This window comes from Balaenoptera physalus (genome assembly GCF_965194825.1).
Source record: "Balaenoptera physalus genome assembly, chromosome: 2".
Classification (NCBI taxonomy): domain Eukaryota; kingdom Metazoa; phylum Chordata; class Mammalia; order Artiodactyla; family Balaenopteridae; genus Balaenoptera; species Balaenoptera physalus.
This window is the reverse complement of record NC_138883.1, coordinates 77,104,261-77,115,898: the sequence shown is the minus strand read 5'-3', so window position 1 is coordinate 77,115,898 and position 11,638 is coordinate 77,104,261. Positions and strand designations below refer to the sequence as shown.

At 48.2% G+C, this 11,638-nt stretch overlaps 1 protein-coding gene and 1 long non-coding RNA gene across 10 annotated transcripts in view; one reads left to right on the top strand and one right to left on the bottom strand.

Annotated features, from left to right (window-relative positions):
- LOC309656204 (muscarinic acetylcholine receptor M5) overlaps positions 1–11,638 on the top strand; it is a 340,164-nt gene that overhangs the window by 68,791 nt on the left and 259,735 nt on the right. The gene's annotated exons all lie outside the window — the stretch shown is intronic.
- LOC309656284 overlaps positions 1–11,638 on the bottom strand; it is a 374,358-nt gene that overhangs the window by 349,328 nt on the left and 13,392 nt on the right. For 6 of the 9 annotated variants that reach the window (XR_014261239.1, XR_014261240.1, XR_014261241.1 and 3 more), the window contains exons 2-4: positions 11,289–11,332; positions 9,560–9,594; positions 9,061–9,163 (exon numbers count right to left, since the gene is read on the bottom strand). This is a non-coding gene — a long non-coding RNA (uncharacterized lncRNA). Of the gene's footprint in view, positions 1–4,613; positions 6,922–7,381; positions 7,495–7,779; positions 7,840–9,060; positions 9,164–9,559; positions 9,595–11,288; positions 11,333–11,638 lie in introns of those variants that run through there. The other 3 variants (XR_014261237.1, XR_014261238.1, XR_014261245.1) reach the window with 3 other exon arrangements.

Below are 11,638 nucleotides of genomic sequence, written 5' to 3'. Positions count from 1 at the left end.
GAACTCTGAAGAGAATGGGCTCTGCAATAAACTTTTCTTACAATCAATGTAAAATATTAGGCAAAATTAAGTACAGTGGCCTTTAAGGTCCCTTCCAGCTCTAATTTCTTTTGATTTCTAACTTATTACTCTGGTTAAGTAAAGTCCCTTCATAGATACAGAACAGTTCCTACACCTGAATGGGATGCAAAGAATAATCTGACTTCTCTTCACCAGGGGATGAGTTGAACTGTCCTTGCAGAAGAGATAACACATGGCAAGAACCCCAGATCCTAGAAAAGGGCCAGGCACACGATAAGTATTCAGCTTTTTGAAAACAAATGAACAATCATTTCCTCTCCTAGATCTTCACACCCTTTCTCTGCTGGCTACTTTCTTTCAGCTTATAAACATCCTCAATATACCCACTTAAAAAGCCCTCAGACCTATGATTCTTTGGATCTTCTTGTGGGTAACCTAAGTCTCTCCCATGCCATCAAACACCTGTCCTCCCAAAAAGCCCAGATCTGTACCTTGGGCCCAGACCCGTCTACCAGTCCCCTCTAAAGCACTGAAGATGAAGTAAGATCCTCTCCCCCCCGCCAATCCCTTCGTACTGTGCTCTGTATCTCACAAAAAGATGCAGCTGTAAACTGTCACCCATACTTGCTGCCCTCCCTTTTCTAACTGGTCACCAGGCCCCACCCATTCTCTCTCTCGGATCTGCAAAATCCAGTCCAACATTTTATAACTTAAGTGGGACCCTTAAGATTATAATTCACCCTGCACCCAATCAAGTGCCTTCCACATGGAGGTCCGAGTGAGTCTCTAAACCAGAAGTCCATCTCACTGTTCTTTAGGGTTTCCCACAGCCTTCAGGATAAACATCTAAACTTCTGACAGGACAAACAAGGCCCCTTTCTTTTGGGCCCCACTAGGTTTCCAGTATCAACTCTCATTTCCTTCCCAAACCCTGAGTTCCAGTCCTGTACCTTAGTTTTGCCATATTTTCTTATATTTCTCAAACTTTGACACACACTGCTCCCTCCTGCCACCCCAGGAGCTTCTACATATCCTTAGAAAGGATGGCACCTCCTCCAAGAAGCCTACCCTGAACTTTGCCTTTCAAGATTCTGTGCTCTGCAAAGGGGAAAGGTGGGGGGGGAGGGATACATTAGGAGTTTGGGATTAACACATACACACGACTCTATATAAAATAGATAATCAACAAGGACCTACTGCATAGCACAAGGAACTCTACTCCATATCCTGTAACAACCTGTATGGGAAAAGAATCTGAAAAAGAATGGATATATGTATAACGGAATCACTTTGAATCACTTTGCTGTACACCTGAAACTAATACAATATTGTAAATCAACTATCCTCCAATATAAAATAAAAATTAAATTAAAAAAAAAAGATTCTGTGCTCTGTAGCACCAGAACTCACTTCTTCCAGAGCACTGACTACTGTGCTTGTGTTTACCTGCCGCCCAGTAGAAAGGGAGATTACCTAGGGCAGAAGCATCGTCTCCAGCAGCCCTTGGTTCTGACAACTCATTCAAGTGCCAGGATGCTTCACACACATAACCTGCTTAATTAATTCTAAGAACCCACAGAAAGAGTGGTTTTTCATGTCATTTTGCAAGTGTGGGGATTGTAGTTCAAAAGTAACCTGCCCAGGCCACAGAGAGCATAAGCCCTGGAATTCAAACCCTAAGCTGCCTTCACACTGGTGCTCTTTCCACTATATGATACGACTATTGAAAAGAAGATTTTTTTTTTCCTGAGCCCTGTTTTAATGGAAAGGAAATGAAGCTGGGATATATCCATTTCCTAAACGCTTTGGTGTGTACCAGGCAAAGTCGATCAACAGACCAGGTAACATCTGTGGAACAATTAACGATGCTCCAAACTGCGCTAAGTGTTCTACATTGTAGAGTCTACAAGCATTAACAGAATGCAACCTTGTAACCACCACAGAGAGTGAGTCCTGTTCAGCCCATGCTACAGATGAGAACACTGAGACCTAGAAGCCTTAAGGCACTCGGCCGGGGTCACCGAGCCGGCAGGAGTCCTAGGCCGCACGCCCCGTCTAGTGCACACACACCCGGGCACTGGGCACCGGTTCTAGTGCCCACCCTCCACCTTGCACCATCTAAAACCCCGCTTCGCAGCGCCCACACGAGAGCCCCTGGAAGCGGGAAGTACAAACCCGTCTCGCCAAGCCGTGGTTGGAAGAAGCTCTGGATACAGATCGGGGGCAGAGGGTGCTCAGGGGCGGCGCCCATTCCACCCCGCGGAGGCGGTCGGCGTTGAAGTCCAGCAGGCCCTCCCGCAGGGAGGCGCGCACGGCGGGCAGAGGCACCGAATCCTGCAATGTGCACAGGTCCTCCTCACAGTGCCAGAAAAAGTTGGCCGCGCTGTTGCGGCGCAGCTTCACTGAGTGATTATGGGCCGAGCGCAGCCTCGGGGACGCTGGCTGCAGACAACGATGCCCACACACGCCTGGAGGCCCCGGCTGGCGTCCCCGCCCCTCGGGCGGCCACCGCAGTCCAGGGAGTGATAATAAGGAGCAAAGTGGTAAAAGTCCTGCATTCTTCTTCTTCTTGCATTATTTCAAAACCGGCATCGCTGGCGTCAGGCAGTCCGGTCCAGCGGACCGGTAATTGGGTTCTTTTGCCTCGGCGTTATCTACCTGCCATCTGCTTCCTGAAATGCAAACAGCTACACAGGGTGATGTGCTACAAGAGAGGGCAGGGAGCTTAAGCACCAGATGCAGGATGTCATTTACATAGACAGCTAGGGAGTGATTGGAACAGAATGTAATTTAGCTTTGTGAAAGATAAATCTAGTTACTTACTCTACAGATTAGTAACAGTTTAAATAAAACTAGGATCGATTAACCCTTTCAGGCCAGTTTATGTGTCTTCTCTAGCCTGTTCACTGTCCCCTTTACTTTCCTTATTTTCAGGAGAGGAAAAACTTCATTTCTGTTTTTGCTGAAACACTATTATGCTTAGTGAAATGAGTCAAACAGAGAAAGACAAATACGGTATGTTATCACTCCTATGTGGAATCTAAAAAATAAAGAATAAATGTAACAGAAAGGAAACGAACTCACAGATATAGACATCAAAGCAGTGGTTACCAGTGGGTAGAGGAAAGGGGGGAGGGGCACGATAGGGGTAGGGGAGGGGATTAAGAGGCACAAACTACTATGCATAAAATAAATAAGCTATAAGGATAGCCAATGTTTTATAATAACTTTAAATGGAGTATAATCTATAAAAATATTGAATCACTGTGTTCTAATATATTGTTATTACAATATAATACTGTAAATCCATTGTACTTCAATTGAAAAAATGATCACCACAGTATGTCTAGTTAACATCCATTACCAAACATGGTAGAAATCTTTTTTTCTTGTGATGAGGACTTTTAAGATCTACTCTCTTAGCAACTTTTAAATATGCAATACGATATTATTAACTATAGTCACATTCCCCAGGACTTATTTTATAACTGCCAGTTTGTACATATTGACCACCTTTACCCATTTCACCCACCCTCCACCCCCTGCCTCTGGTAACCACCAGTCTATGTATCTATGAGCTTTTTTTAAAATTCCATATAAAGTGAGATCATACAGGATTTTTCTTTCTCTGTCTGACATATTTTACCTAGCATAATGCCCTCACGGTCCATTCATGTCACAAATGGCAGGATTTGTTTCTTTCTCATGGCTGAATTTTATATATATATATATATAAATAATTTGGCATATATATGCCTAATGTCTTTTATCCATTTATCCATCAATGAACACAGGGGTTTCCAAGTCTTGGCTATTGTAAATAATGCTGCAATGAATATGGGGGTACAGATTTCATTTTGAATTAGCGTTTCTGTTTCCTTCATACAAATACCAAGTAGTGGAATTGCTGGATCGTATGATAGTTCTATTTTTAAGTTTTTGAGGACTTCCATACTGTTTTTCATAGTGGCTGCCACAATTTACATTCCTACCAACAGTGCACAAGGCTTCCCTTTTCTCCACACCCTTGCCAACACTTGTTAGTTCCTGTCTTTTTGATATTAGCCATTCTAACAGGTATGAGGTGACATCTCTTTGTGGTTTGATTTGCATTTCTCTGCTGATTAGTGATTTTAGGTGTCTTTTTAATTATCTGCTGTCCATCTCTGTATCTTCTTGGTAAAAATGTCTATTCAGACTCTCTGCCCATTTCTTAGTTGGATATTTTTTCTATTTTTTTGTGTGTGTGAGTTCTTCATATAATTTGAATACTAACCCCTTATAGGATATATGATATGTAAAAATTTTCTCCCATTCGGTAGGTTGCCTTTTCATTTTGTTGTTGGTTTCCTTTGTTGTGCTTTTTAGTTGGCTATAGCCCCACTTGTTTATTTTTGCTTTTGTTGCCTTTACTTGGATCAACGTCTTTGCATAAGTTCTGGAAACAACTCTTTCATAGTTTCCATGGATCGTTTTTAGGGGAGAGGGTGAGTGAGATGAACTACTAGTGAAAGGAGGGTCTGTGGGTCGAACTATAGCCTCTGTTACTGTAGGTGGCCTCAAGGCCACAACCGGTAGTCATTGTCTCCCTCCTGTGCCATCCATTCTCAATTCCCCTCATCCTTGGATAATATCTCTGCTAAAATGGATGGCTTACTTGGTGGGGTGACCCTCACCCTCGTCCCTGAGTGAGTGTTCTGAGCCCTGGTCATCATTTCTTTCTCAAACCATGGCTGCTGTACTTGACCATTTACTGTGTACTTGACCATTTACTGTCGAAATTGGGAAAGGCAGTACCAAGAAATACCCCCCAGACTTCTGTTTTTAATCAATCATTTTCCAATTAAAAAATTTTTTCTTCCCACAGACATTTTTATCACCCCAAAAGGAAACTCTGTACCCATTAAGAAGATACTACTTCGCTCTCTCTGCCAGGCCCTGGAGACCACCAATCTGCTTTCTTTCTCTATGGATTTACTTATTCTGGATATTTCAGATAAATGGAATCATACAATGTGTGACCTTTGTGTCTGGCATCTTTCACTTAGCATGATGTTTGCGAGAGTCATCCACACTGTAATATGTATTAGTATTTCATTTCTTAAAAAAATGTTTTTGGCCGTGTAATTGTTTGATATTTAATTGCTCCATTCCTTTTTATGACTGAATTACTATTCCACTGTAGGTATATACCACAATTTGTTTATTCATTCATCCATTGATGGACATTTGGGTTATTTCCATGATTTTTCTATTGTGAATAGTGCTGCTATAAACATGTGTGTACGCAGATTTGTTTGAGTGTTTGTTTTTAATGATTTAGGAGCGGAATTGCTGAGTCATACGGTAATTCTATGTTTATCCCAAAATACACACCCCAAGAAACTTCCTGAAAGTCTGTCCTTGTCTCAGAATCAGCTTTTCAGGAAACATGACGTGCAACAGTATGGACAGTGTCCCATGAGAGCTTATTTGTGATGCCTGGGGGTCTGGAGTTGGAAAGGGCTTCCCTTAGGAAGTGGCAGCTAAACTGAGGGCAAATTCAATGTTTTTTCCTTCCTTCCTTCCTTCCTTTCTTCCCTCCTTCTTTCCTTCAGAGGGATGACACAGATGTTTTACACAGTATATCCTTTTAAAACTTTTGCATTTGAACCCTGAACTTATTCATAAGACAAATAAATGATTATCTTAAGCAGGGTATTAGGGCTCAAATTATTAATGTCATAGAACCATTATAGTGACAACATGGATTGGAAACAATTTATTAGGAAAAAATATGGAAACTTTTTTTGTAACAATTTTGATAAATAAAAAAGTTGACAAATCAGAGTGTATAGACAGAATCTTGGTTATTTGGGAAATTGTATCATAAAATGGATGGGCTCCACAAATTCTTCCATTTACTTGAAGAAAAGAGTGCTAAGTCAGTTTGGGCCGCTGTCACAAAGTACCATAAATGGGGCGGGGTGGGGGCTTGTAAACAACAAAAATGTATTTCTCAGTCCTGGAGGCTGGAAGTCTGAGATCTAGGTGCCGGGATCATCGCCTTCTGGTGAGGACTCTCTTCCGGGTTGCAGACTGTCCGCTTCTCATTGTGTCCTCACAGGGCAGAGAGCAGAGAGAAAAAGCCAGCTCTCTCATGACTCTCACAAGGGTAAGAATCTCATCATGAGGGCTCCATCCCGATGACCTCATCAAATCCTAATCACCTCCCAAAAGACGCACCTTCTAATACCATCACATTGGAGGTAGGGTGTCAACATGTGAATGCGGGGGACCCAAATATTCAGTCTGTAACAAGTACTAATGGGGAAATGAGAGCTTCTCTTGAGGATGTTAAGGGCTGCTACAAAGATCAACGGTACATGTGTTTCCAGACAGAGCTACAATATAGAATAAGTTCTATAAGGCGTTCACAGAATAGATTCATCTTTCTTCCCCAAAACAGTCCTTGGTATCCAGGGACCCATTCCTGGAAATTCACTCTTGCTCAAGGAAATCCATTCTCTCATTAAAAAAAAATCTTATGAAGCTACATGAATGACACAAATGACTTTTCCCAGCTCTAAGATTCTGTGTGTAAAACCTGTTAGTCTCAATTTACTTCCAAAAGATAGACCCTCCGCGGGGTCTGCTCCTGCGGGGATAGTGGGACCCGCACTTGTGCCGCGGCCCCCAGGTGTGGCTTCCTCAAGTTTGGGGTGAAGCCCCAACCTCCTTGGGCTCTGCAGCGCTGCGGTGGGCTCGGGGGACGGAGCACGGTCTCTGGGGTTTCTCAGCAGGAGATGCCAGGGCTGCCGCGCAGGAACCCAGCGGCCCTGGGTGCGGCGCAGACTCGCCAGGCCTGGGTGTCCCTGCCGCGCAGGGCTGCTGAGAACAGGGTCCGCGATGAAGCTCTGCCTGGCAAACGGGGACTGTCGGCGGCTCCATCCTCCCCTTCCGTCGGCACAGCCCCATCGCAGCCCTCCTTTCCGACAGGCAAAGGCTGTGTGACCTGCGGCCGCACGGCTCCACACCCTCAGGCCCCGGTGCTCGGCCCATGCTGGGAACAGGCACAACCCCTGGGCCGGCCTCTCCGGACGGCTCGAGCGGGACGGCTTCTTCGGCGCGCCTGTCACCCACCTCGAGCCCAGGGGCCGGCAGGGAGGTCTGAGGTCCGCTGGAGCCTGGGCGGGGCGGAGGCACGGGCTTCACGGCTGGGCCGGCCCCCCTCGCCACCTCCTGCCTCTGCGCCCTGGCCCGGCGTGGGCTTCCCGTGGCCCCGTCTCCTTCCCACCCCCGTCGCGCCTCTTGCCCCCCGGGCCGCGGGCTCCACCCGGAGCGGGAGGGCGCCCGCCCTCGGGGCTTCCCCGACACCTACCGACTGTTCGGCCACGTCCCGGACGGACCGGCAGCGGCAGGTCAGTGGAGCGGGGTCGGCCCGGGTCTCCTCCCCACTGAGGAGGGGCGACCGGCACCGCGCACGAAGCGGCCCTGGCGGGAGGGAGGCCAGGGGGGAGGGGGTCGGTGGGGAGCTTGACTCGCAGTCACTTCCAAGGGGACGCTGAGCCCCCAGAGCTAGGGGCTGACTGGCCTCAGCACTCCCACGAGGGGGTGGTCAGGATGGAGGGATCCTGTCCCTGGGGCCCAGGGCACTCCCAGGTCAGCCGGAGTCGCCAAGTGTGTTGGGTGCCCTGGACAGCTGAGGCATTTTTCGCCCAAAGGAAGGTTCCAGCGCATTGCAGAGAGCAGACGAAATACAAGGTGGTGAAAGCTCACTGTTGCTAAGGGTTGAAACGAACCAGTAATTCCTCTTGCTTCTCAGGGTGTTCCGTTTGACTGTTAATGAAATATTTTTCCAAGGAAGGCAGGCATGTGGCTGAAAAGGCCCGCAGTGCCTGCGGGTCACAGCGAGACCCTCCCATCTCGCCCCCCTCGGCCATCCTGTGCTCTGGGAGCAGAGCTCTCAGCCAGAAGTGAAACATAGTAGCTTCCATATCCGGATTCTAAGATTTTCTAAAGCCCTTTAAAGGCCCCCTTCTCTGAGTGGTGCTTGACGTGCTGGTGTTTGGGGCGGGAGGGTGGGCTGGGTGGAGGGTCTGAGCGCCATCCCGAGGGAAGGGCTTTGGAGGCCTGTGTGAGCCTGAGACCAGGGGGCCCAGTGCACGTGTCCTGGGGGAGGCTAGCGCTGACTCCAGCCGTGCCGAGCCAGATGTCGCCCTCCTTCCCAACAACCCAGCAAAGCCTGTCGCTCACATTCCTGGCTGTGCTGCTTACACTTGCCCTCTGGGAAGGCCAGCCTGGCAGAGCTCTGTTCCTGCCCTCTGGGCTGCTGGTAACTGAGTACCTAGCCTGGGTGCTGGAGGGGAGGATCCGTAGATGGTGGAGGCCCAGCGCCTGCCCAGGGTGCTGCCCCTCTGCTGAGCTGAAACTTCTAATCAACGTCTTAATAAAACCAAAAGGGATGTGATATTGTTCTACCACCTGTGCCCGACCAATGTCAGCCCTTTGTCATATGGGGCAGTGCTGTCTAATGGTAAAGCTTCCAGTATCAGATCCCCAATCCCTTCTCCTACCCGCCCCCCATGGGGGTTCAGTGGGTACATCTGTATTTCACAGAACCTGAAACTCTGATTTTACAAAGGAGCTGGAGGTCTGGGGAAAGAACTGGTCTGATCTCAGTTAAGAATGCAACTTTATACCTGGACGATACTAGAGCACTTTAGCACCTCATGTGTTTGAAAATGAGACCTTCACAAAGACCTCATGGGCAGGAGACGCAGGCAGGAGAGGGGACAGACTGAAGCTCTGTGACTGACTGACCAAGTAGCAGAGGTCCAGCTGACCTCCAGGCCTACCGCTGATTTACTATCACCAGAGCCCCGTGACACACCTTCCACATAGAGAACCAGCAGAAAAATGAGTTTGAAGAGCACTTTAGCTAAATCCAAGGTCATTTTGATCATTAGTGAAAGTCATTCTGTTCCTACACGCTCCCCACACCCTGACCCCCCTTCCTAAAACCAAATGGGTTCTGAGATTAAGGTGGAAGTGACAAACCTGGAGGTGACCAGGCTTTACTTTATCATCTCTCTCTTCTTCTTCCACGTGTGTTCCTGGTCTTACTCTTCCCGGTTCTTCTGCAGGGAGCGGTCCAGCAACTCTGTCAAGCAAAATCACACACCCTAAGGATGACTTTCACAGACTCCTCCCGTGGAGGCAGTTTTCAAAAGGTCTTTCTTCCTACCCACACCCCCACCTCCCACCAAAAATCAATCTTCATCTCAGGAGCCCTGAAAGGCACATATTACCTCAACATTTAATATTTAATACAACCTTTAGATCTAGTTCTGATAACTGCCAGTTGCCCCCAATTCACTCTTTGTAAGACAATTCTACCTGAATCACAATAACCTGACTGCAAACCCACCATCCTTAAGCTATCTATGGTCACCCTGGCAACTCACTATAAAGTTCTTCTTTTTAAAAGATTTCAGAAAAGTAATTTCAGTCATCAGGATTACATATTGCACAGAACAAAAAGCTTTATTATTCTTACCATTCTCTGGATGTAACTCTACGTCTCTTTTCCTCCTATGTGGAGAGAAGGGAAAAAGAGAAAAACAATCTTTCAAAAGAAGATCAAAACCAAAAGCATGAGTCAAAGTATTAAATAAATACATTTGATGTGGTTAAAAACAGCGGTTGGGGGGTAATCTGGGTTTGGGGGAGATCTGGGCAACCTTCAGTCTGGTGTTGATGTCCCACCACCCTCAAAACAAAGAGAGGCCCAGGAGCTGGCCCGGCACATGTCTGCGCACTAGAGGTCATCTAGTGATGCTACGTAAGTCAAAGATCCACCTCATGTCAGGAATTTGTTAATACTAGAAAAAAACCAAAGTAGTAATTTGGGATTCACATCAGGAAACAATGATGACAACCTAAGCTGGACACCAGCTCTTCTCTGATGAACACCTTAGTACACTGCTTCCCTACGTTCACAACACTTGCCAACTCCAGGATATCTGTATTTATGTATTTAAGAGGGATAAAAATATTGTGGGGATGAAACCGATCTACGTCTTGTTTGAGGTGGAGGTTACAAGAATGCATGCGTGCATACACGTGACCATACATGCACAATGAATAAAGTCTGTAGATTATGCCGATGTCCATTTTCTGGTTTTGCTATTACAGTTATGTGAAACGTCACCATTGGAGAAAGTTGGGTAAACTACACAGAACCCCTCTGTACTATATTATACGGAATTCATCTGTATGTGTATACATAAAATTCTGCCTCCAGACTGCCTTTAGGCTTGAGCTACAACATCAACTCTTCCCTGGGTCTGCCTCTCTTGGCCTGTCCTGCATATTTCAGACTCGCCAGCCTGAAGTCGTGTGACTCAGTTGCTTAAATTAATCTCATATACACAGACATCACTGTGTCTGTTTCTCTGGAGAACCCTAAGATAGATTTTATACTAATATACTACAGTAATATATACATACATATAACCTGAAACAATACAGAAGAAACTGATAAATGCTCGCCTCTCGAAGGAAGGACAGGACGGAGAGGGGGGAGTACCACCCCTATGTACCAAACAGCCTTTTGTACTGCTGCCAGCCCGGCCGCTCCAGATTCAAGTGGATGTAATGGCGTGTGGCCCAGGCAGTGGCTACACAGCTAAGGATTTTAAGGCACAATGCAGCGAGATGCCAGGGCCACGGTCACACACGTGGAACATTCTAAAGCCAAGAGCGGTTGGTTGCAGGATTCCGCGCATGGGCCCCCGAGGGCCCTCTGGAGGCCGTCGCAGACCCTCAGGTCCCACGTGAGGAGACAGCCCACTAGAACACAGCAGGCGGCCCTCCTCCCAGATCTCACCCGGGTCAGCCTCCCGGGCACCCGGCCTCCTCTGCACAGCACGGGGCAGGCTCACAGAGGGAAGAGCGGCCCAAACCCAAAGGTCACACCAAACCCCACGGGAGAAGAGTAAAGCAAGGTGATGAGGGGAGAGGGGAGGGGTCCCTCGGGAAGCTGGCCACTCAGGATTTCCAGCCTCTTCCACAGGCAGCCAGCTCACGAAGCACCAAGACCTGTCCTGGGTCACACTCAGAGGACTTGCCCCCCTGACCCCACAGCCCCGCTTCCCAAGCCTCCTCGATGCTGACGATGCTGACGCGGATCAGCACGGAGAAATGGGGGAGCACACGGCTGGGGGGCTGCTGGGAACTCAGGACTGGCCCCCCCGAGGCCCCGCCCCAGCAGGCGCCACACTCACCAGATGGTCTCGCTGATTTTGTGAGCAGCATCGTGGAGTTTGTCCTGAAAGACAATGGGACAGGGTTCAGAGCCGTCCCTCCCCGCTCCGGTGATGGGGGGCGACCAGAGGAGGCGGGTGCTGCAGCCCCCGGGACTCCCCACCCCATTTCCCGACCCGCGGGACCCACAAGAGAGCTCCACCCACAGCGCTGGGGCCATGTCCTGCCACGTGGGACACGCTGGCTCCAGGAGCGCCTGTTCCTGCAGCGCCCTGCCGCCCAGCGGGCTGCGGGGAAGGGACCGGGACGGACTCGAAGCCCCCGACCCTCCTTCTGCAGGACTTCCCCCGGGTGCTCCTGCAGCCTGGAA